General features: G+C 41.4%; 1 long non-coding RNA gene and 1 pseudogene across 1 annotated transcript in view; one reads left to right on the top strand and one right to left on the bottom strand.

Annotated features, from left to right (window-relative positions):
• LOC129620082 (uncharacterized) overlaps positions 1-27017 on the top strand; it is a 234692-nt gene that overhangs the window by 206073 nt on the left and 1602 nt on the right. The window lies entirely within an intron of this gene.
• LOC129620080 (cytochrome c oxidase subunit NDUFA4-like) lies at positions 8921-12532 on the bottom strand (annotated as a pseudogene).

Here is a 27017-nt window from a genome sequence, read left to right on the forward strand (position 1 = left end):
AATTTACCCAGAGTAAAACAACTTCTAAGCTGGGGAGCTGGGAACCGAACCCTCACAGTGTCGACCCAGTCTATAGTCTTCATCATGACTACATATATTGCAGTGATGCAATTGCTTGTGCTAAACTTCCTATAAATCTCTGTCCAGAGCATTAGTGTCAATACTTATCCTTCTGCCTTTCATTGGGTCATAATGTCCCTGTGGGCCATGTCATCGATATTTTCCAGTGTGCTCTGCATACAATGAAGCTTTGGAATGTGTTATTGATAACTGACCTCACCAGTCATGCAGAGAAGTTCATCTGGGTGCATAAATGATGTTGGCCAACTTCCTTCAATGCAGTTTTAATTTTGCTTTAATCCCGAAATTTATTTTCAGTTGACTTCAGTTAACATGTTTTTAAATAAGAATAAACCCTGGCAAAGTAAGGAGGGCCCAAGATTATCACTCACAGGCCAGAAAGTTCCAGACATTTGGGATATAGTGATCCTTCAGGGAGGCTGGCAGGACACCTGGAGACCCAACAGCATCTCTTAGAGGAGGCTGTCCTTAGAACAACTCTCCTCTGCCTGATTTTTCTCCACAGTTCAATTCCCTCTCCATGTTTATTCTTTTTATTGCCGTTCACATTTATTCTTGATAGCACACCTTCTTACTACAGTCTGCTTCCACTGCTTCGTGACATCTAGTGTATGTTTATTTCCATAGTGCTCTGTGTTTGCTAACATAGTTGCAAGCCTCAGATTTACATTCCCCGTGAGAGAGTATCCAATGGGACCTAGTTTAAGGCACCTGGTTAGGGCAGATGTTCAGTGTTGGTCCCGCATGAGCTGATGGCCAGTCTGGAGCCAGTTGCCCTTGACTCAGGAACTGACTTCTGCCTACTAATTTATGGTCAGGTTGTGATGATACCTAGCATTTGATATATAAGAAGCTTTCTGCAGGAAGTTCTGGGCATATCAGGCACTCTGAGAATCTGAGAAGGGTATAGTGAAACTGTAAGACAAGTTGCATAGCTTTCCCAGTATAAAAATATTATTGATTTATTTCTACATTAAATGCCTATGTGACCCAAGTCAGTGATTTGTGAGGCTGGTGGGCTGGGGAACAGAGAAAGAATCTGTTTGTTAGAACAGAAAGAGAATGAGGGGCTAAGGATCATGAAATTGTTACGGTATTATGAATATTAAAATTTAAAGAAATTATAAAAATAGAGTCGTTAATTATATGGTTAATTGTGAAGTTGTTGATAACGAAGTGATGGGAAAGAAAGGAACCTCAAGGGATTACCTAGATCATTTTCCTACTATACAGATTGAAAGAGGCAGTTGTCAACCATTTAAACATTTGTGTCTAGACTAAGCTCCCTAAAATCTGTAGGGTAACATACTTCTGAGAAAGTACTAAAACTGAAAACCTCTCCTCTTTTCCCCATCATCTCTGTCCATTACTCTGCTTTATTTCCCTTCTTAGCTTCTATTACTTCCTATATACAGGTATTTATGTCTTTATTTGTTTATCATTGTCTCCCTGTCAGAATATAAACTTCATGGAGCAGCTTGATCTCTTTTTTCCTCTGTGATATCCCTTATGCTTAGAAAGTGCCTGGTCTATGGTAGGTGCTTATAAATATTTGTTGAATAAATGAAACAGTTAATATATGTATTGAAAAGTGTCTGGATGAATAGAACCAAATTGCTAACAATACCCATCTTTGGGGAATACAGTTAGCAAAGCTGGGAGAGAATTGAAGGAGGAAAGAGGTAGAATGATGGTCTTTTATAAACCTCAATATTGTTCACATTTTGCATTACTGAACAAAATTATGTTTGACTTGATTTACATTTAATATTTTAGGAATGCATCTATTATACAAGCAAGCTAAGGCATATGTAGATATTATAAGGCAAACATGTTTACTAATGTCCTATAGCCTTTTTCAATGAATATGTCCAATGTTCTGTACTGAGGTGGTAAGTTCCTTTTCAGGGAGGGCTCATAGTTTTAAAATTTTTATTTTTAGTATTTCATATGTGGTAAGAAATTATTATGTAATTATTGACCAAACCTCTAGGGTAGCACAGGACAACATTAATACCAATTTTTAAAGTAAAAGTCTCTTACAAATGTTTGGAAACTGTTTTTCCCCAGTATTTAGCAAAATAATAGGATTTCTGGTAAGAATACTTGCAACCACTTAAGAAGAAATTGATCAGAAACAATAAATAGAATCATTTTGTAAGGATAAAAATTATGCCAATACACATAATAGCTTTTTAAAAAAGACTATAAAATTGCAAAATTAAAGATGAAGAGTATATTAGTTAAGATCCAGTCAGGAAAACAGAATTTAAGCCACATTTATTTCAGTAAACACATTTATCTTGGGGAAATAATTACAAAAGGTGTTAGCAGTGCTTAAAAGTCAGACAACGAAGGAAGGCAACCAGAGGTTAGCAATAGCAAGAATCCTGTCAGCTTTAGAGCTGGAGGAACCAAGGCAGAAGACAGCGTCATCTGGGCCTGAGGCCAGCACCGCTTGGGTAGGAAGTGGGGCTGCTCAGAGGCACAGGGTGTGGCCATCCACCAGAGACCCACAAAGGGAAGAGACTCTCTGGTCTATGTAGGGAGTATACTCACTACCCTGAAGAGAAAGAGAAGAAATACTCTGGTTTCTCTCTCCCAACCCTCAATCTCCCACTAGTGCCTCCCATTGGCCAAACCTAACAGGAAGTCTTTCTGAGAGGGGTCCTGGGAAATGTAGTTTATAGAGTTTGTCCTTTGAAATACAGTGCTGATGAGGAAAAATCAGGAATGGTTCTGAGAACAAACAGGCAAATGACCTGAATAAATGGTATAATAAAAGAAAAAAATATATTCTATTCATACAATAGTCATTTTATATGAAATATTTTAGACATATTTAGTCGTGTGAATTACTTTATATAATATTTATTCAGACATATTTGGGTAAGAATATCAGTGTGGATTGAAGAATAGGATTAATTATTTCTTACTTGGTATTAGGAATTTTTATCATTATACTAAATTTTTCAGTGTTTAAAAAAGCATTTTTTTTTTTCTGATTTGTTTCTAAATGGCAAACTAAGAGACTTGGAAGATATATTTAAAAGCATTTCTCATGAAAAACCTTTTCCCTACCAATAAATTAAAAGCCAGATTAGACATAACTACCATTATATTTTCTTTTTTTAACTTTGGCTTTTGAAATATTGGAGACATTTCAATGTGCTATGTAGGCATTTAAATTAAGTGAATGCACCTTATGGATCTTTTGAGGATCATCTTGAGGTGAATTTGCAGAATTATTATCATTTATTGCTTTTCATCAACTATTGAATTGAGAAGATTCTCCCAGTGATTTATACCATCATAAAATACTTGGTCTTATTTCTATTAATTATGATTTGGAAGATGTAGTAAATATAATGTTAATGAATGTGTTGAATGATGTTGGATTAATTGGAATGACAAAAACTGCCTTAAGCAAAGAATGATAGTTTGAGACTGTTGGCAAATTCAAAGATAAAACTGTATTTACTTTGTGTCCTGCCCCATCCTTAGAAATCTGACTTGTCCGGAGCAAGAAGTTAGGTCAAATATACAGATTCAGAGCAAGAAGTTACGTTCAATCTTCAATTGTCATTCCTGGTATTTGGAAAAAATTCCTTTTTCTTAATTGTGGAAATTAGAAACAGAACAATAACTCCAAGTGCAATTCACCCAGCTCTGACAATTGTTAACTCATGACCAGTCTTGGTGGATATATTCCCTTTCCTCTCAACTTGAATGGCATTGGATTATTTTAAAGACAACCCCAGACATCATATCACTTCATCTCTGGTTTTAACAAGTCTTTTCTTGGGGGTGGGTGTTGGTTGGCTTGTGGCTTTCTATTTAGTACTGTAGTAGGAGTGTGTATTCGTCGCTTAGTCCTGTCCAACTCTTTGCAGCCCCATGGACTGTAGCCCACCAGGCTCTTCTGTCCATGGAATTCTCCAGGCAAGAATACTAGAGTGGGTTGCCATTCCCTTCTCCAGAGGATCTTCCCAACCCAGGGATCGAAGCTGGGTCTCCCACATTGCAGACAGATTCTTTACTAGCTGAGCCACCAGGGAAGGAGCATAAACACATGATTCATGTTTCCCAAGAATGCCTGTTATTGGTGTGCCATGGTGTTGCAAGTTGTCCCTTTCTTACAGGAAAACTCATGTAAACCCAGGTTTTAATTTGATATATGTTTTAGAAAGTCAAACCATCCATTCATTATGAGAAGTTTGGCATTAAGAACCTGAATAGTGATTCCTTCTTTCCTTGTTGTGATCAAGCCTTAAGGAAGTCAAGTATTACTTCATTAAAAATTTTTTTTGTAGGGCAGAATCTAAAACGTAGGATTTAGAGAAATTGGATCACTAGCAGCATCAGGGTAAGTTAGCCCGAAACATTCAAGCTATAATAGGAATAACTTTGTAAATGGGACCAGAAGTAGTCTGTGGCCACACATTTTGCATCCAACTCCACCGTAAGGATGGATTTTCAGTGGGACTGGAAATGCTCACACTCAAAATCTGATGGTGGAGAATACCTGTCCCAGATTGCTTGGATGGACTCTGCCACTGTGGCTTCCATGCAACGAACCCCTTTTCAGACAGACTAAACTTTCCTAGAGCAATTCTCTCTTTTATTTAGGTGACTACATAACTCTGCCCTCATTCTTCACTTGTTTTTTTTTCCATAACTTCAAAGGTCTAGAAGGCACTTTTCTATAGAACCCCAAGTGACTCTAAACCTTTCCCCTCAAACTTCTCTTCTGTAGTGAGAGCAGGACTGGTCTTATAAAGAGGGCTGATGACCATCAGATGTGGTATAGGGGTTCCTGAACATCCTCCAGTGCAACTTAGCCTAAAAAGGAAAGAATAAATTTGCATCTCCTTTACCAAATACTCTATATTCAGTAATTTCTTTTGAGTTGAATGAAAATGACTCTGGAAGGGATAACACTACATTCCCCTCTTTGGGAGCAGATTTCACTGGGAGGGGAGGGTGGAGTGCCCATCACAGTATTAATTATCTGGGCAGATGGTGTGGGGCCTTAGGTCTCTGTTCCAAAGCCCACATTTTAGACTGTAGTTTCCTTGCATTGCCATGAAGTCATTGGACTGACTGAGGGAATCTGCATGTCAAGCACAGAAAATCCTCCTAAATAATGAGAAGGGTAGTAGATGAGAGCAGGAGAAGGAGTTTAACTGCATCTTGATTGCAAAGCCTAATAGTTCTTGAAATATCAAGGGAAATTATAATTTTTTTCCCTTATTGGATATAAATGCTTATATTATTGACTACTCTCTTTAGTTTCCTAGTGGCAAGAGACTGACCCAAGGAAGTGTTTCTCTATCCTTAGTGTCTCTGACTCATCTAGGGGTCTTGTTAAAATGCAGATTCTGATTAAATAGATTTGAACCAAGTAAGCCCTAAGTTTCTGCATTTCTGACAAGATCCCAGCTGATGCTATTGGTCTACATGAAACAGGGTGAGTAGAAAGATGCTACAGTATTCCTGGAGGCCTGTTCCCACCCTGTCACTTAATTATCAGCCCAGTCTAAGCCCTTTCTTTCCCTGCCATTTGCTCTGTTTTACCTGCTTTCTGAATGCAGCCATTTCATTTTGCAGAATCAACCATGTCACGTGATGGAAACCTTTCTCAGTCCTGTGGGTTTGCATGGCTTTGGAAACATTCAGTCATTGGGAAGTGTTAAACAACAAGGAAAAATGAGTGGATGGAGAGGGTACTGTGTGAGTGGAGGAGGAGAGAGAGTGGTGTGTGTGTGTGTGTGTGTGTGTGTGTGTGGTGGGGGGTGGGGTGGGGAGGAAAAGGATATAATAGGTCTCATTGGAATGTGGAAATGTGTGTATATAAAAGACCTGTTAACTCTTGTCTAAAATAGCATAACACCCCAGCATGGTTGGGCAAGTATAGCAGCAAGATGGAAAAAAAAAAATCTAGGGAACGTCCAAGAATATTTTGGAATGATACAACACTCATGGTTTCTTTTATTCCTGTTGCAAGTTGGATGTAGTTTTCTGCTGTTCAGAGTTTACTCCGTTCCCTATTCTGTCCTGCAGAAATGAGGTGAAAAGCACTATAAAGGGAGAAATTTCTACTGTCTGTGGCCAAACAGTGTTCAGGATGTCACTATTCAAGTTTCACCTGAATCTGCTTTCCAAAGTGTTGTTATGTGATTTCTCTGCAGAAATCCCACTTAACGCCCCAACCTTCATGATTTTGCTCTTTTACTGTTTTTAAACCTTGAATGTTTTTATAAAAATTCAGTGGTGGGGAATTATTTTCTTTTCTTAAAAATAAAGCAGCACCAAATTTCCATTGTCAATTTTTTATTTTAACCATCCCTTCCCCATGTCAGTTCTCTTCAGTGAGGAATGCCATGTCTTTTTTTTTTTTTTTTTTACTATTACTTATTAGTTTTCTCTTATTTATCAAAGTGTCTCCTATAATACTTACTATTACCAGGCTTTAGAGAATGAAGATATTTTAGAATAATGCAAATAATCAAAATCTCCAATGATCAAATGGCTGTAAAACACTTCAAAGAATTTTCCCTTGGACAAGTTTTCTGAAGACCTGGTCTTTCACTAAGAGACTCAGAAAGTATTTGGTAGGCCTGTCTGTAAAATAGTTTCTGTGATTTTTATTTTTCCCTCATGATGGGAAGAAAACCAATATGCAATAACAACAACAACAACAAAAAGAAGATTGCCAGATGTATTGAGATGAAATTCTAACATTCAATTCAGATTTTGTTACATAGCTCTGTTTTTCCGTCCGGTTTACATTTCACATCTATGTGTGCAGTACTGTAGTTTAGGCATCTCTATGGAAAATTTGTACTTGTTCGGAAAAAAACTAGCTTTCATGGAGATGTCACTGGGAAATGTTACTTTTTATTGGTTGGACTATTTAGGATTTTATATGTGTAAAGTGCTATACAATCCCCATCAGTGGTTATTCCTATAAATAATTTCATGACTTGGTTTATTATTGCTATATCCATTTTATAGATGGTAATACAGAGGAATGGATTACAGGAAAGCTGGAATTAGATCCTACAATCACAAAAGTTTCCTAGACTGTTGTTTAAACTGTAGACTGCAAATGTGTCTCCTTGTGTTAAATATCTGATTAAAAAAAATGAAATATGTGTGGACTTGGCATCTCTGGAGCTGTGTCTGGGTTTGTTAAAGGAAAAATGAGGAGATGTGAGTCAATTACATAATATTATGGGGAGACAGATCCCTCTTAGTAAAGGAAACCGTGGGTCCTGTTGGCCCAATGGTCTTCCCTGGCAGGATGAAGTCTGCTGGAACATTGCTCAACTCAAGTTTGTTTTCATAAACATCACTATCCTATCCATCATGGTACCAGAAATAGCTGCCTTGCACATTCTTCTTGTAATTATAATTCCAGTCCTGAAAAATGTGTCCCTTAGATTCTTAAAGGTCATTTTAAGATTACACTGCTGGGACCTTAGAGAACAAGGTTTGGACAAGAAAGTCTGTCTCTAGAAAACATCCATTGAATTGAGTGGAGGTATTTTAACCATCTTGTTCTGTTTGCCTCTGGCTATGAGCATTGGCTTTAGAAACTTTATTCTAAAGTGAATGAGCTGGTGGGATCAGTATGTATTCACACGCAGAAGGTGGTAGGGATCGTCCATACCCTTGTATCAGATGGTGCAGTCCCAGAAGTTCCCAGTAAGACTGGCCTCTCATTTCACTGGGGCTCTTGCCAGGCGCTCAGTTGATGCAGGACCCTCAATTTTTCCTCTCTATGGGGATCAAGCCCCCATGTGTCCAGCCTCATGAAACCCATTTTGTTCTTCTGACCACCAGAACTGTAAGATAATGATATCAAGTTTGTCCTAATTTGTTACAATAGCAGCAGGAAACTAATACAAGCAATTTTGCCTTCATGGACTTTTTCCTCCCTTAAAAGAAATGTTAAACATTATTTTATGATTTTGTTAATACAAAGATGAATGTATTAATATTATAAATTGAAACTTTCTTTGACTTAACAGTTTCCTTTGTCTCGTGATTTTAAAAGAAATTGGAACATTTTTATAGGTACTTAAAAGTATCCTGGGCTCTGGGCATAGGGCCAAGTGTGCCTATTGGACAGGTGGGCTCTCCCTATAGTTGTGTGTGCGTGCTCAGTCATGTCTGACTTTGTGACCCCATGGACTGTAGCCCGCCAGCCTCCTCTGTTATAGAATTCTCCAGGCAAGAATACTGGAGTGGGTAGCCATTCCCTTCTCCAGGGAATCTTCCTGATCCAGGGATCGAACCCAAGTCTCCTGCACTGCAGGCCGATTCTTTATAGTCTGAGCCATCAGGCATCTCTGTCCAAATCTTTTCCATCGTTCACCACTCAGTACAGCCAAGCACATGCCAACTGAGGGATTTCAGAGATACTGGCTTCTTGCTCTGTTGTCTCACCTCTTTGTGTTTGAATGGGGAGATGTTTTCCACAAGTGAGGATACATATTTCAAGCAGGAGAATGTTCTTCAAAGTGCCTCTCAAGTCCCATGACATCAGTATACACAATAAGCACACAATACCCTCACTGTATATACCGCAAACACACAGTAGATACCGGTTGAGTGAAGAACTGTGACAAGACTTGTCTTTGAGTCCTGTTTCCTGTAATATTTTGCCTGATCAACTTATCTTTCTTTACTTTTGTTTCAAATAAAAGAAGAGATCATGGTTAAAATTTGAAAACAGATATGGATATCCTTTGTGTTTAAATAGCATCCACTGTTTGCAAGACATTTTCATGTACATCATCTCTTTTGATGACCTGTAAAGAAATTTATGATTTTAGGACAAAAATATTTTATCATGAACTTATATAAAAAGGTTGGATTTCCCTAGTGGTCCAGTGGTTAAGAATCTGCCTTGCAATGCAAGGGACACCAGTTCGATCCCTGGTCCAGGAAGATCCCACATGCCACGGGGCAACTGAGCCTGTACACCAGCACTCTGGAGCCCATGAGCCACAGCTACTGAGCCTAAGTGCTGACATTACTGAAGTCCAAGTGCCTGGAGACCATGCTCAGCAACAAAAGAAGTCACTGCAACGAGAAGCCTGTGCACCACAGCTAGGGAGTTGTGCCCGCTTGCCACAACTTGAGAAAGCCTGTGCGTAGCAATGAAGACCCAGTGCAGGCAAAAATACATATTTTAAAAAGTTTTAATAGTGACAGCAGTTTTAATTTTAGAGATAAATTATTTGCCACTTATAATCCTAAGAAAGAATACTTAGATATCTGACTTTGGTCACTTTATAATTTGGCCTATGTGCTCACAGGAAAGCAAAAATGCAGAACAGCATTTATTACTCCTTAGTCATATATATTGCTTTCCACACTTTGTGAAAAATGATACATCACAAACTGATGATAAACATTAATGCTGTGAATTGGAAATGACAACCTACCTCATTAACTGTTTTCACTTCTCTGACAATTAGAAGCCAGAAAGGCATAATTTCTAGCTTAAATGCAAAGTTAGATTAAGGGAAGTTCAGAGACAGGCTGAGGGAATCTGCAGCTATAAGGCCTCAATGCTTATGGAGCTCACAGGGGTAACTGTAGCCACATTCCTGAGTTATGATCCTAATTCAGGATCTGCAGAGTCTATGCTAATTTGTTCTGGAAAAGGCTACATGGAAAAAGATTTGTTTCTAGAGATTTTCAGGAAAGTAGCCAATTCAAACTGCTCAATGCTGAGACATCATTTCTGGCTGGTAGCAAGTTCTTTCTGTCATCATGGGGCTGGCTTGAGAATGAAGAAGAATGTCTTCATACCGACTGTTTCCTTTTTTTTTTTTTTTTTTTCAAGTTTCAGACTATTTATTAATCAGTGTAAACCCCAACAGAAAATACCAACATGATTTCGTGCATTTAGAGGGGAAATATTTCCTGATTAAGTGGAAAATTGTGTAGACGGCTTCTGGAAGACCTTCATTCTAAGCAGCTTTATAGTGAAATACTTCATTTAGAAGTCCGGACCTTCTTTATTCAGTTTTCTGTAATCTACCTTCACTGAATAGAACTTGTACCGATCATTAGGATCCAGCTGGTTCCAGGGTTCTGGGTTATTCTTTTTGGCCCACCTGACATCGTGATTGAACAAGGCCAGGTGCAAGACATGCAGTGTTGCTCCAGTACCTCCTGCTCCAGTAAATATGAAGGGGGATCAAGCTATGATGCTTCTTGGCCTGACCAACGATCTGCTGGGGCATGGTTGCAACAGAGGCCTCAAGTCCAAACAGTGAGAAAAACTAACCTGCAAGGTCCAGGATTAAATAGCCTCAGATACCGATGGTTTTGAATTCATATGTGCTCCCCACACATACACGTATGTGCACATTCACACGTACACACCAGCACCCACATCTTTAGCTCTGTCTTCCACACCAAATGTATGAACTTATTCACGAGCCTTCAAGTGTCCTCGTCAGACCAGTTCAGTCCAGCTCTGGAGAAACAGGTAAGATAGACGGATACATTCCATCAAATTAATTCCTCATTTCACACTTGAAGTTTTGACAGGATGTCCATCTTGAGAATCCCTTGGACTGCAAGAAAACCAAACCGTTCAATCCTAAAGGAAATCAACCCTGAACATTCACTGGAAGGACTGATGCTGAAGCTGAAGCTCCAATACTTTGGCTACCTGATGTGAAGAGCTGACTCATTGGAAAAGACCCTGATGCTGGGCAAGATTGAGGGCAGGAGGAGAAGGGGATGACAGAGGATGAGATGGTTGGATGGCATCATTGACTCAGGGGACATGAGTTTGAGCAAACTCTGGGACATAGTGAAGAACAAGGAAGCCTGGTGTACTGCAGTCCATGGGGTCACAAAGAGTCAGACATGACTTAGCAACTGAACAATAACTGGCCTCCCACTGTAAGAAGGCCTTGTACTCTGTTCAAGGGCAACCAAAGGAAGCAGAGGACTCCAGCATTAAGAAAATCGAGTGGCTGTTCAAAGATCCTCCCTTCCATTATCCTCTCATCTTAATGCCTTCCCAGGCTGCCTATGGTTAGGCGCCTTTTAGAAAGTTACCCTCATTCAAGTTACACCCTGCCACACCTCCAGGCCCCAGGATGCTTGTGTCTGAGTTCCCAGTGGTCTTAAAGCCTTGCCAACAGCAGACAGAGACATCCCGCTGAGCCCTGGGTGGAGAGAAAGCCTGGAGTTACACAACAGTGACCCACTTGGCACAGGGGCTGAGCCATCCTGACGGGCCCTAGGGACTCCTTCCATATCCACGTCCTCTGGGATTGTCCCTTAGAGAACTCTCACAAACACACTCACCCAGCCACAGTCGGGGGACATCAACAGAAACCCATGGAAACAAGGCCCTGCCCTGTGGCATTCTGAGTCAGCTCCGTAGTGTGATTTATCAGCCGCCTGAAAAAAGAAAATACTGCTAGGATTGGGCTGGGACCATGAGGTGTAAAGGTGTCCTGGAGTCGAAAAAAACAGGGATGGGTCTAAATCTCCCCCCGCCCCTCTTTCCTGCCAGAGAAAATTATTCCAGCGTAAACATCTCTCTTTAAATTTAGAGTATCTTTGTGCAAGGAAAACTACTTTATTACTCAACATTAGTGACACTCACTTTGAACCTTAATTCTGAAAACCACAGAATTTAAAAAATGCTGTAAATAGCTGACATGAGTGTTCTTCCCCGGCTTTCAAAGGAATTGTTTTTGTAATTACTGAGCAGGGTGAAGCTGAATTGTCCCCCACAACCTTTACCCTTCCACCCCCACCTCCCCCCCACACACATAGTAAACAGGAGAGGGTAATGAGATAGCTCAACTAAAAAACATTCATCATATTCAGACGAATTAATAGTGGAAAAGTTTCAGTACATTCCTAATGCTTAAAAAAAAATCTTTTATGTTTTAAGTAGTTAGGTCTCTATTCTACTTCAGAGTACAAATAAATGCCTGACGTAGGGTGTAAGCCAAATTCCAAAATGTAGCAAAAACAGTGCCTGCATATTTGGCAGGAATTGAAACCAGTTCAGGTCAGTGTCTGTTTCTGTCCAAAGAAGAGTTTCTGCATTTACACTGGGCTAGGAAAACAACACAGGAAGACCTGGGGAACAACAAGTAATACTGTCAGCTCCAGTGTCGGGCTGGCCAGAGGAGAATGTTGAGAACAAGTCTGGAATCACGGCTTAAGCTCCAGGTTGGGTTGGCATAAGGTTTGGGGTAGGGGGTGGGGGGTCAGTGAGCAAGAGAAAGAGAGGGGCTGGATGCATTGTTGTAGCAAAATTGCCTTCTCCCATCTCAGGCTCTCACCTTGCAAATCACCCTCTCTTAGCAAAAGCACATCTTACTTGTTAACTCCTCCCCTGCTCGCTAACCTTTTCAATCATCCCCCTTCTTCATTTCAGAATGGCCTTCGGAACAAAGCAGCGTTTTAAAGCCTTTCCCACTAAAAGTTCGCCCCTCCCCCCTTTAAAGAGGCAGTGTGGGGGTGATTTTCTTTTCTGTCTTTTTTTTTTGTTGTTTTAATTTGTTTTTCTGCAGTCTCCTCTCCTGAAGCTGTCATTGTTTGGAGGTTGATGGATATTTCTTCAGAGATACCATCATATCGCTTGTTATTGTAACACTTATTGGTGATAAAGTTCAGCCTAAAAATTAAGCAGCTGCAATGTAGCAGCACAAATTAGTTTAATGTAAGCAGTCAGGAGCAGCTGGCTGGCTCAGGACTCGAATTTAGCTGTGGGGGGAAGGGTTCTGTGACGCTGACAGTGTTTTTTCCCTCTACATAAACATTTTTGGCTCTTGCTGCTTTTGTGCTGATCATGTGACAGTGTCCCTAGGCAGATAATTTATTTCTGTGGCTTTCATGAGCAATCATTAACCTTCAGACATTGAGTTTGCTTTTTTTTGCTTTGTGGCATTTGTTATTATTATTATTATTATTTTTGTATACTAACTAATTCAGAAAGTGTCAGGAGAAAATTACAACCAATTTATAATAGACTGCAATGCATAATACTTATGTTTCTATTAAAGCAGACCTTGCTTACAAGACCATTCTCATAGTTTAGTTGGTGTTGGTGGATCAGAATAATTATTTTCAGTGTGGCTGTTGTGGGGATGCTCCCTCTGTCTCCTTCCGCTTGCAGAGATTGGATTTAGAGATCACCTCCGGTGGTCTTCACTGACTCCCTAGGAGGCTGGAACCCCAGGAGCCTCCACTGAGCTGGGAACCAGACTTCTGGAGTGGGAGGTGGACTTGCTCGATTCCATCTTCCTTCAACAACTGACACCCCAGCCTTCTGTAAACAGTGTGGCCATTTGTAGTCAGTCACTGGAGCTAGAACAGACTGAGGTTGAAAAACAAAGGAAATCAGAAACTGTGTCCTGTGTAAATCTGTGAGGGTGGCAGGGGACAGAAATATATTTCTGCCATCTACTAATCATGCCCACTGGTTTTCTGAGTTTATCTGTTGTATCCTCCTTGGATCTGTTTGTATTGCTCAGCCATTTCTGCCAACCAGTAATTCAGGAGTAAAACGCACAGGGTCACTCCTTGGTGTCTATCATACACGATATCTTCAGACACTTGCAGCATGCCGATTATCTCGTGGGTATTGTGTGGGCCCTCTTAGATATTCATTTATTCATTCTCTCATGGTGCAGGGTTGGTGGGGGAAACACTCAGGACTCCTTGCACAGAGGGATTTGATAAAGTGTATTTATAAACCCCAATGGATTGTGTTCAGTGCAAAATAAGGAGGAGGAGCAACTCCTTGTCTTTCTTACTTGTTCAAAAGATTTCAGTGATAAGAGCTGTTCTTAATTGATACTAATATTTTGTAAGAATAGATGTATAGGTCTTATTTAGGTTGCAGCATGAAAATTCCATTCTTCTAAATGAATGATTCAAGAGCTCAAAACAGGGAAAATTGATGCTGTCATTTTTTAAAACATTTTGAGGCAGCATCCATGAGCTAGATATTTCACAGGCTGAACATGAGGAAGAGCTTGAGCAAATGATAGAAACAAAGATGCCAAAGCGCTTGGGTCATCTTCGATGTTGCATGAAAATGACTGAATGGGTCCCATAGGTGTAATTAATGTGGGTGGATACAAAGCTGTACCCTTGCTGAGGTGGGGGGTGGGGCTGGGGGAGTGGGCAGAATCTGGCATCTTCTTTGTCCTCACCCCAAAGAGAGAGATTTCTTTCCCAAACATAGGTCCCTCGTGTTCTGGGCTTTTTCCAAGTCTTTTTAGCATTTCTTGTTCACTGATTCCACCCCACATGATTGGCAGGACTGCATTATGACTTTGGTGCTTTATGTAGAAAGTAATTCCCTCACTAAGCTGAGGACTTTTGCCTTCAAAAACCCCTTCCTCCACATTGATAATCATAGTTTAGGACTGTGTTGATATAAAGATGCGTACAACATGGGGTGGATTCATTTTTATGTATTCATTATTTTTATGTCATTTTTCTCTTCCAATTTGAAAAGTAATGAAAATGAAAATATTTTCATGCACCACTGAAAGTATCTTAGACCCTGGGCACTGTGCTTCCTCTGCCTAATATAGATGTTGGCTGCAAGGGTGGGCACAAGCACATAGCTGATCTTTGCCCAAAGGGAAGAAAATGTGGGTGAAGGAACCAAGTACAAGTGAGAATGCCACAGGGGTACTCCTTCCCTCAGATTAACGCATTCACAGCTTTATTTCCAGACACTCCTTTGTCACAGGCTCCAGAGCGGTGTTTATCTCCTGGGGAGGGGGCTCACCTGGGGGTGCTCTTACTTGCTCATTGTGCTGAACTCTTTTCCAGCCCATCTTGCTCTGTTTAGCCCTGTGTGCCTTATCTGAACCAACATGCCCTCAAACCCCATTCTAGAATGCACTCTCCTGTGTTGTATTGCTCATCCCTTCACCCCAAGCCTTGCTCACCAGGATCACAGCATCCTACCATGATCTCTGTCTGTGCAGCCTTCCCCTTTGTATGGACCCAACAGGACTGTGTTTGAGACCCTCCTCTTCGAGTCAGCTCACTTTTGCTACTCCATTTCAGCCTTGTCATTTTACCATTTGAAACCCTCTTAACTTTCTGCTACTTCAGCCCTACCTCTCAATTTATCTCTGAGTGATCTTGAATAATATATTTGTTTTTTTTTTTTAATTTTTATTTTTAGTTGGAGGATAATTACTTTACAGTGTTGTGTTGGTTTCTTCCATACAACAACGTGAATCAGCTCTAACTGTGCATATATTCCCTCCCTCTTGAGCATCCCTCCTTCCTCCCAGCATTCCCACCACCCTGCCATCTCACCCCTCTAGGTCATCACAGAGCTAGTGAGAAGTTGCTATATAAAACAGGATAATTTATTCTTTAGCACCAGTTTTCTTATCACTACAAAATAGATTGGTAGCACTAGTGGTAAAAAACCTGCCTGGCCAGTGGAGGAGACTTAAGAGATACGGGTTTGATCCCTGGGTTGGGAAGATCCTCTGGAGGAGGGCATGGCATCCCATACCAGTATTTTTGCCTGGAGAATTCCATGGACAGAGGAGCCTGGTGGGCGAGAGTCTATAGGGTCACAGAGTTGGACACTACCGAAGCAACTTAGCATGGCATGGCATAAAATAGATGAATAGTAGCCAACTATGCATTAAGTAGGGGCTTCCCTTGTGGCTCAGATGGTAAAGAATCTGCAATTCAGGAGACCTGGATTCAATCCCTGGGTTGGGAAGATCCCCTGGAGAAGAAAATGGCAGACCTCTCTAGTACCCTTGCCTGGAAAATCCCATGGGCAGAGGAGCCTGGTAGGCTACAGTCTGTGGGGTTGAAAAGAGTCAGACAGGACTGAGCAACTAAACAGCAAATGTATTGACTATGCACAGTGGGCGAGGGATTGTGCTAAGGAATTTGCTTAGTGGTTGGTGTGCATTATCCCTTTTAATAAGGATCAAAGATCTAAGCAATAGATACGTGCTTTCATTAATCTCATTGTATAGATGGGGAAGCTGAGGCATAAAGAGATTTAGTAACTTAAGGTTTCCCAGAGAGAATGGGACATCAGGATTACAGCCCCAACGGTTAGATCCTGGAACATTAGTCTCAATCATTATTGCTATGCTCCTATGCTATTTGTAACACCTACCTCATAGAATTATTGGGATTCACTTTTATGCTGAGCAGTATGAAAAGGCAAAAAGATAGGACGCTGAAAGATGAACTCCCCAGGTTGGTAGGTGCCCAATATGTTACTGGAGATCAGTGGAGAAATAACTCCAGAAAGAATGAAGAGATGGAGCCAAAGCAAAAACAACACCCAGTTGTGGATGTGACTGTTGATGGAAGTAAAGTCTGATGCTGTAAAAAGCAGTATTGCATAGGAACCTGGAATGTTAGCTCCATGAATCAAGGCAAATTTCAGTTCAGTTTTCAGTTGCTCAGTGGTGTGCGACTCTTTGCGACCCCATGAATTGCAGCACGGCAGGCCTCCCTGTCCATCACCAACTCTCGGAGTTCACTCAAACTCACGTCCATCGAGTTGGTGATGCCATTCAGCCATCTCATCCTCTTTCATCCCCTTCTCCTCCTGCCCCCAATCCCTCCCAGCATCAGAGTCTTTTCCAATGAGTCAACTCTTCTCATGAGGTGGCCAAAGTACTGGAGTTTCAGCTTTAGCATCATTCCTTCCAAAGAATACCCAGGACTGATCTCCTTTAGGATGGACTGGTTGGATCTCCTTGCAGTCCAAGGGACTCTCAAGAGTCTTCTCCAATACCACAGTTCAAAAGCATCAATTCTTTGGCACTCAGCTTTGCAAGTGGTCAAACAGGAGATGGCAAGAGTGAACACTGACTTTTTAGGAATCAGCAAACTAAAATGGACTGGAATGGGTGAATATAACTCATATGACCATTATATCTACTATTGTGGGCAAGAATCCCTTAGAAGAAATGGAATAGCCATCACAGTCAACAAGAGAGTCTGAAATGCAGTACTTGGATGCAATCTCAAAAACAACAGAATGACCTCTGTTTGTTTCCAAGGCAAACCATTCAATATCACAGTAATCCAAGTCTATGCCCCAATTAGTAATGCTGAAGAAGCTGAGGTTGAATGGTTCTATGAAGACCTACAAGACCTTCTTGAACTAACACCCAAAAAAGATGTCCTTTTCCTTGAGGGGACTAGAATGCAAAAGTAGGAAGTCAAGAGAAACCTGGAGTAGCAGGCAAATTTGGCTTTGGAGTACAGAATGAAACAGGTCAAAGGCTAACAGAGTTTTGCCAAGAGAACGCACTGGTCATAGCAAACACCCTCTTCCAACAACACATGAGAAGACTCTACACATGGGCATCACCAGATGGTCAATACTGAAATCAGATTGATTATATTCTTTTCAGCCAAAAATGGAGAAGCTCTATATAGTCAGCAAAAAAGAAGACCGGGAGCTGACTGTGGCTCAAATCATGAACTCCTTATTGCCAAATTCAGACTTGTACTGAAAAAGTAAGGAAAACCACTAGACCATTCAGGTATGATCTAAATCAAATCCCTTATGATTATACAGTGGAAGTGATAAATAGATTCAAGGGATTAGATCTGATAGACAGAGTGCCTGAAGCACTATGGACGGAGGTTCATGATATTGTATAGGAGGCAGTGATCAAGACCATCCCCGGGAAAAAGGAATGTAAAAAGGCAAAATGGTTGTCTGAAAATAGCTGAGAAAAGAAAAGATGCAAAAGGCAAAGGAGAAAAGGAAAGATATACCCATTTGAATGCCGAGTTCCAAAGAATAGCAAGGAGAGATAAGAAAGCTTCCCTCAGGGATCAGTGCAAAGAAATAGAGGTCAACAATAGAATGAGAAAGACTAGAGATCTCTTCAAGAAAATTAGAGATACCAAGGGAACATTTCATGCAAAGATGGGCTCATTAAAGGACAGAAATGATATGGACCTGACAGAAGCAAAAGATATTAAGAAGAGGTGGCAAGAATACACAGAAGAACTGTACAAAAAAGATTTTCAGGACCCAGATAACCACGATGGTGTGATCACTCACCTAGAGCCAGACATTCTGAAATGTGAAATCAAGTGGGCCTTAGGAAGCATCACTACAATCAAAGCTAGTAGAGTTGATGGAATTCCAGTTGAGCTAGTTCAAATCCTAAAAGATGATGCTGTTAAAGTGCTTCACTCAATATGCCAGCAAAATTGGAAAACTCAGCAGTGGCCACAGGACTGGAAAAGGTCAGTTTTCATTCCAATCCCAAAGAAAGGCAATGCAAAGAATGCTCAAACTACTGCACAATTGTACTCATCTCACGCTAGCAAAGTAATGCTCAAAATTCTCCAAGCCAGGCTTCAACAGTATGTAAACCATGAACTTCCAGATGTTCAAGCTGGTTTTAGAAAAGGCAGAGGAACCAGAGATCAAGTTGCCAACATCCACTGGATCATGGAAAAAGCAAGAGAGTTCCAGAAAAACATCTATTTCTGCTTTATTGACTATGCCAAAGCCTTTGACTGTGTGGATCACAATAAAGTGTGGAAAATTCTGAAAGAGATGAGAATACCAGACCACCTGACCTGCCTCTTGAGAAATCTGTATGCAGGCCAGGAAGCAACAGTTAGAACTGGACATGGAACAACAGACTGGTTCCAAGAAGGCAAAGGAGTATGTCAAGGCTGTATATTGTCACCCTGCTTATTTACGTTATATGCAGAGCACATCATGAGAAATGCTAGGCTGGATGAAGCACAAGCTGGAATCAAGATTTCTAGGAGAAATATCAATAACCTCAGATATGCAGATGACACGACACTTATGGTAGAAAGTGATTAACTAAAGGGCCTCTTGATGAAAGTGAAAGAGGAGAGTGAAAAAGTTGGCTGAAAACTCAACATTGAGAAAACTAGGGTCATGGTAGCTGGTCCCATCATTTCATGGCACATAGATGGGGAAACAATGGAAACAGGGAGAGACTTTAATTTTTTGGCCTCTAGAATTACTGCACGTGGTGACAGCAGCCATGAAATTAAAAGACACTTGGTCCTTGGAAGAAAAGCTATGACCAACCTAGACACCATTACTTTGCCAACAAAGATTTGTCTAGTCAAGGCTATGGTTTTTCCAGTAGTCATGTATGGATGTGAGTGTTGGACTGTAAGGAAAACTGAGCGCCAAAGAATTGATGCTATTTAACTGTGGTGTTGAAGAAGACTCTTGAGAGTTCCTTGGACTGCAAAGAGATCCAGTCAGTCCATCCTAAAGGAAATCAGTCCTGAATGTTCATTGGAAGGACTGATGCTGAAGCTGAACCTCCAATACTTTGGCCACCTGATGTGAAGAACTGACTCATCGGTAAAGACCCTGATGCTGGGAAAGATTGAAGGCAGAGGGAGAAGGGGATGACAGAGGATGAGTTGGTTGGATAGCATCACCAACTCGATGGACATGAGTTAGAGTATGCTCCGGGAGTTGATGTTGGACATGGAAGCCTGGCATGCTGCAGTCCATGGGGTCGCACAGAGTTGAACACAACTGAGTGACTGAATGGAACTTCTTAGCAAATATCTGTTTCACATCTCCTGTGTGTTGATACGTGCTCTCAAAAATCTCCTGTCTCTGCTCAGGAGACAGGTCTAGAGAAAGGTCAGCAGACCTAGAAGGAGAATTGAAAGAGCTGGATCACATGTACTAAGAACTTCTCAGGGAGAAAAAGAAGATAAGTTAATCAGAGGTTGGGAGCAGATGGGAGGGTAGCTGGGAAGGCTTTTTAGAGAAGAAAAAGTTTAGACCTTCAAGCAAGGATACATTGTACATAATAGAGAAAAGAGGGAGGGAGTTTGCTGATCAAAGCAAAGGTTAGGCAGGAGGCCAGGTATTTTTCTGGTTTCAACCATAAGCTTTAAAATAGTCCACACCTGGCAGTTACAGTTTTGCCTGGAAACTTCTGCCCTTCTTTCAATGGCTACTTATCAAATTATAATTACTTTAAGCAGGTAGAGAATGAGACCAGGATGAGATTCACGTATAAGATTAAGGAGAGTAAGTCAGAGTGAGATCATTTATTCATTCACTTATTCATTTTTCATCATTCCTTACTGAATACTATATTCTGAGTAGTATAGGCAACTTCCTGCAGATCACACATGAAAAGACCGTTCCTGTTTTCAAAGTCTAGTAGGGCAAAGAGATAGGAAAATATAAACAATTACCACTGAATATTATCAAGGCCCTTAGCATGCTGCTGCTGCTGCTGCTAAGTCGCTTCAGTCGTGTCCGACTCTATGCGACCCCATAGATGGCAGCCCACCAGCCTCCCCCATCCTTGGGATTCTCCAGGCAAGAACACTGGAGTGGGTTGCCATTTCCTTCTCCAATGTGTGAAAGTGAAAAGTGAAAGTGAAGTCGCTCAGTCAACAAATGCAGAAGCTACCCTGAGCAAGGAGCTCCAGTCTCTTCCTGTCTTTGGATCAGAGAACACTTTAGATGGAGGTGCCATTTGAGTTGTGGCTCAAAAAATGAGTAGGTGTCATTGACTTAGAAAGGTAAGGAAAGATGTCCCAGGCAGAGAGATCAACATATGGAAAAGAGAGCCTGACAATGCAGAGACCTCCAACAGTTTGTTATCACAGGAACGTCAAGTGCTTCCTTGGAATCTGGAGATGAGGTGTGGCTGCAGGCACAGTGTGATCTCAGAGGACAGAGTGTTAAGCAGGGGAGGTTCCCGCAGTCAGTTCACATGGGCAATGGAGGAGGGGTAACTAGGAGGGGAAAGATGGAAGTAAAAAGACAAATTAGGAGCTCATGGTGATCTTTTTGGTGTTAGATGATGAGGACATGCCTCACCGGTAAAGAACCCACCTGTCAATGCAGAGAGGCAGGAGATATGGGTTTGATCCCTGTTGTTATTGTTGTTCGGTCGCTCAGTTGTGCCTAACTCTTTGTGACCCCATGGACTGCAGCATGCCAGGCTTCTCTGTCCTTTACCATCTCCTGGAGCTTGCTCAAACTCATGTCCATTGAGTTGGCTCTGTTGTCCCCCTCTCCTCCTGCCTTCTATCTTTTCCAGCATCAGTGTCTTTTCCAATGAGTCAGCTCTTTGCATCAGGTGACCAAAGTATTGGAGGTTCAGCTTCAGCATCAGTCCTTCCAATGAATATTCAGGGTTGATTTCCTTTAAGGTTGATTGGTTTGATCTCCTTGTTGTCCAAGTGACTCTCAAGAGTCTTCTCCAGCACCACAGTTCAAAGGCGTCAGTTTTTCGGTGCTCAGTTTTTTTTACTGTCCTGCTCTCACATCCATACATGACCACTGGAAAAACCATAGCTTTGACTAGATGGACCTTTGTTGGCAAAGTAATGTCTCTGCTTTTTAATATGCCATCCAGGTTTGCCATTACTTTTCTTCCAAGGAGCAATCATCTTTTATTTCTGTGGCTGCAGTCACCATCTGCAGTGATTTTTGGAGCCCAAGAAAATAAAGTCTGTCACCATTTCCATTGTTTCTCCATCTACTTGCCATGAAGTGGTGGGACTGGATGCCAAGATCTTCGTTTTTTGAATGTTGAGTTTTAATCCAGCTTTTTCATTCTCCTTTTTCACCTTCATCAAGAGGCTCTTTATTTCCTCTTCACTTTCTGCCATAAGGGTGGTGTCATTTGCGTATCTGAGGTTATTGTATTTCTCCCTGCAATCCTGATGCCAGCTTGTGCTTCATCCAACCCAGCTTTCGAATGATGTACTCTGCATAGAAGTTAAATAAGCAGGGTAGCAGCCTTACATAGCCTTGATGTACTCCTTTCCCAATTTTGAACCAGTCTGTTGTTCCATGTCCAGTTCTAACTCTTGCTTCTTGACCTGCATACAGATTTTTCAGGAGGTAGATAAGGTGGTCTGATATTCCCATCTCTTTAAGAATTTTCCACAGTTTGTTGTGATCTACACAGTCAGACTTTAGCATAGTCAATGAAGCAGAAGTAGATGTTTTTCTAGAAATCTCTAGCTTTTTTGATTCCTGGGTGAGGAAGATCCCCTGAAAGAGGGCATGGCAACCCACTCCAGTGTTCTTGCTTGGAGAATTCCATGGACAGAGGAGCCTGGTGGGCTACAGTCCACAGAATCAGACAGAGTCGGCCACAAGTGAAGCAACTGAGCAGTCATGCACCCACACAAAGAGAGAATGGAGGCAGTCATTTTTCTTATTAACCGCAGTTCTGTTCTATGAAGTTGCTACAAACACTAAGTTAGGGGAAATACAGGGTTATGTTCATGTGAGCTTTTAGTCATGACATTTTCATTAGCTGTTTAATACATATCCTTGTTACAGGTGTGTTTCCATTTAAAGACACTGTGTTGGTCAGAGTTCTCCAAAGAATATATAGAATATATATTAATATATATGTATATAGAGAATATATATGCACTATATATATAATTATATATATATACACACACACACACACTATATATTGTGCTTCCCAGGTGGCTCAGTGGGTAAAGAGTCAACCTCCAATGCAGGAGATGTGGGAGAGGTGGGTTCTATCCCTGAGTTGGGATGATCCCCTGGAGGAGAGCACAGCAACCCACTCTAGTATACTTGCCTGGAGAATCTCCCATGGACAGAGGAGCCTGGTGGGCTATAGTCCATGGAATTGCTAAGAATTGGACATGACTGAGTGACTGAGTGTGCACGCATACTATATATTATGTATATGGAATATATGTGTGCTAAGTCGCTTCAGTCATGCCTGACTCTTTGCGACCCTATGGACTGTAGCCCACCAGGCTCTTTTGTCCATGGGAATCTCCAGGGAAGAATACTAGAGAATCCTCCTCCAAGGTATCTTCCATTTCCATTAAATGAAAATTTAATTAATACCTTAAAATTTTATTAATACATTAATACCTTCCTCCTCCAAGGTATCTTCCCATCCCAAGAACTGAATCCTTGTCTCTTATGTCCCCTGCATTGGCAGGCGTGTTCTTTACCACTAGTGCCACCTGGAAAGTTCATATAGAATATATATACTAAATATATATATGTGTGTGTATATATATATATATATATATATATATATATAAATTTATTACAAGGAATTAGCTCATGTAATTATAGAGGCTGATTCATGAGTTGCCATAAGCAAGCTGAAAATTCAGGAAAGTTGGTGGTGTAATTCCAGTCTGAGTCCAAAAGCCTGAGAACCTGGGGAACTGATGGTGTAAATCCCAGCCCAGGAGTAGAAGTCCTAGCTCAAGGCAGGCAGGAGGAACAAGTGACAAATCCCTCCTTCTTCTACCTTTTGCTCTATGTAGGTCCTCAAAGGAGCGGGTGATGCCTGCCCACACTGGGGAAGGCAATCAACTTGACTGATTCAAATGCAAATTGCATCAGAAAACACCTCACAGACACACCCCCAAATAATGTTTAATCTAGGCACCCCAAGGAGCAGTAAAATTGACATGTAAAATTAACCGTCACAGACACCTTGTTCAACATATATTGTTAGTTCACTAACATTGATCTCGAAGCCAATAACAATAGAACTCATGCCTGAACAGGGTGTACCTGACACAGCTCTTTTCTCTGTCAGCACGTCTCTGTCCTCTTATGCTAAGGAACACTAGGCAGCCCTTCAGTGGTCTTCATTTGGAAAGTGAAATCCCCAACAAAACACACAAAAATGTGGAAAAGGTGGCTCTAAACAGACTACACAAAGAGTACTCGTTTACTGTGAAGTGAAGTCGCTCAGTCGTGTCCAACTCTTTGCAACCCCATGGCCTATAGCCTACCAGGCTTCTTGGTCCATGGGATTCTCCAGGCAAGAATACTGGAGTGGGTTACCATTTCCTTCTCCAGGAGACCTTCCCAACCCAGGGATTGAACCCGGGTCTCCCACATTGTAGGCAGATGCTTTACCGTCTGAGCCAGGAGACCCTTAACCAGAAGGCTGAGCACTGCCTCGATCCCCCTCACTGGGAATGTGGGGTCCAACCCTTCATGTTCTTCTTCATTCGTCACACATCTGTGAATGATCAGGGAACATCGTGTGTATTGATTTGAGGATTACAGATAATTTATAACGAGCAGGCAAATGAATGAATAATGAATATTCATTGAATAATGAGGATGGGTTGCATTCCTTTAAAGTTAGAAAAATTTTGTTTATGACATGCCTTTAAGACATGAAAGTCAAGTGAGTTGTTGGATTAGAAAATAGGTACTTGAGGCACATTAGTATTTAAATTGCTGAACTATGCTGACTGTGTAAGAGACTGTTATGGGCTGTAGGAGATTGTTTTTGTCATGTTTAAGCACATGCATGATGTTAGGATGAAGAGGGATGGTGGCTGTTGTGAACTCAGGGTCAGGGCTGGCTGAACATGTCAGACATTGGAGGAACCCTGGATCTTTCTGAGATGAGTTTCTATCTATATTACTGCCCTCTCTGTCCCACCGTGGAATTTAACATAAGCTGGGCTCTGGGTGACATCCCAGAGAGGGATCCAGGAGACTGGATTCCAGATCTTTACAGTTCAAGTCACTTTCAGGGTTAATGCTTCAAGGAGGTCTAAAGTCTCATGGGAGGGGATCTGAAGTTGACAGAGAGCTCTGATATGATTTCATGCCCCACCCTTTGTGTTACTGTCTTTTTTTAATATACCATCTTATCCTTAAAAAAAAAAAAAAATTTATTTGGCTGCCTCGAGTCTTAGTTGCAGCACATGTGATCTAGTTTCCTGATCAGGATCAAACCCGGGTCCCTTGTGTTAGGAGCATGGAGCCTTAGCTGTGCTGCACTTGGCTTATCATGCAACATTTAAACCCGAGGTTTTCAGATTCTGTGGAGGGATTTACTGAATAGAAGGGAAGATGCCAGCCATGGGAAAAGGACTTGATAATACCTTGCACAATTGAACACCAGCTGGAAAGAAGCCCCTCTGCTTTCTGTTGTTATACTTGGGTTTAACTGAATGACTCCATCTGAAAGCCACCGCTGTGCCCTGTGAGCAGTAGCAGAAGCTCATGTATTGCTCTGGGTCCCCAAGAACATCTGAGAGAGACCAGGAGACCACATTTGAAATACAGAAGTTGAGTTGCTTTACCAGAGGTAAACATAGTGCCGAAATCTTGCATGTGCAGCAATTTCTGGAAATCAACTCCCTGCCTTCTCAGATACAGATCTCTTGAAAGCATGAAGTGAAGCATGAATCCAAATAAAAATTGTTTTTCACATAAGTATTAGGTAACACCCAGTGGGAGTGGATAGTTCTTCTACCATGCAATGCACATGTGTGATTCAGTGTTTTGCTATTAGCAGAAGGAAACTTAGAGAGATATTATAAATATTTACTATACTCTATTAAATTTAGAGTTAAACAGGTACCTCCACCAAAGGGTGATTTTTTTTTTTTTAAGGGAAAAAATTATAGCCATCACAAAAGAATCCTCTTTTGTTTATTTTATGGTTAAGGTGTTGCTCAGACATGTCTGACTCTTTGTGACCCCATGGACTATAGCCTGCCAGGCTTCTCTGTCCGTGGATTTCCCCAGGCAGGAATACTGGAGTGGGTTGCCATTCCCTTCTCCAGGGGATCATCCTGACCCAGGGACTGACCCCTAGTTTCCTGCTTTGCAGGCAGATTCTTTACCATTTGAGTCACCAGGGAAACCTAAAGGATGGCTTTATTTAAACTAATAACCCGTTATGATTCAGTGAGGCAGGCAGGTGGAATCCACAGGGGAAGGCATGGCACTTGGTCTTGGCATTGCCCTTGTTTGCACTTAGGCATCAGAATTCATTTCTCTGGCACTTACTCTGCATACAGAGTGCACAACGTGTATCCCTTGTTCTTACCGTGGATGGTCGTGAATCATGGTACAGCCCATGGCGTGCTTGAGAAAGGTTTGCTTCTAGTGCAAGCCTACCACGGAGTAGGTATTGAGTCCACAAGCATATTTAGAGCTAAGACTAGAACTGAATTGAGTTACTAAAAAATGCAAGACATTTAGGTTCCTGGGATTACCTGATCATTATAAAATGTGGTAAAAATGGTAAGAAAACAGCTGCTAAGACTTTCCTGACTTTCAGTTCAGTTCAGTCACTCGGTCGTGTCCGACTCTTTGTGACCGCATGAATCGCAGCACGCCAGGCCTCCCTGTCCATCACCAACTCCCGGACTTCACTCAGACTCACGTCCATTGAGTCGGTGATGCCATCCAGCCATCTCATCCTCTGTCGTCCCCTTCTCCTCCTGCCCTCAATCCCTCCCAGCATCAGAGTCTTTTCCAATGAGTCAACTCTTCACATGAGGTGGCCAAAGAACTGGAGTTTCAGCTTCAGCATCAGTCCTTCCAAAGAACACCCAGGGCTGATCTCCTTTAGAATGGACTGGTTGGATCTCCTTGCAGTTCAAGGGACTCTCAAGAGTCTCAAAAGCATCAGTTCTTCGGCACTCAGCTTTCTTCACAGTCCAACTCTCACATCCATACATGACCACTGGAAAAACCATAGCCTTGACTAGACGGACCTTTGTTGGCAAAGTAATGTCTCTGTTTTTTAATATGCTATCTAGGTTGGTCATAACTTTCCTTCCAAGGAGTAAGTGTCTTTTAATTTCATGGCTGCAGTCACCATCTGCAGTGATTTTGGAGCCCCCAAAAATAAAGTCTGACACTGTTTCCACTGTTTCCCCATCTATTTCCCATGAAGTGATGGGACCAGATGCCATGATCTTTGTTTTCTGAATGTTGAGTTTTAAGCCAACTCTTTCATTCTCCTCTTTCACTTTCATCAAGAGGCTTTTTAGTTCCCCTTCACTTTCTGCCATAAGGGCGGTGTCATCTACATATCTGAGGTTATTGATATTTCTCCCAGCAATCTTGATTCCAGCTT

This window comes from Bubalus kerabau, chromosome 9 (genome assembly GCF_029407905.1).
Source record: "Bubalus kerabau isolate K-KA32 ecotype Philippines breed swamp buffalo chromosome 9, PCC_UOA_SB_1v2, whole genome shotgun sequence".
NCBI lineage: Eukaryota > Metazoa > Chordata > Mammalia > Artiodactyla > Bovidae > Bubalus > Bubalus kerabau.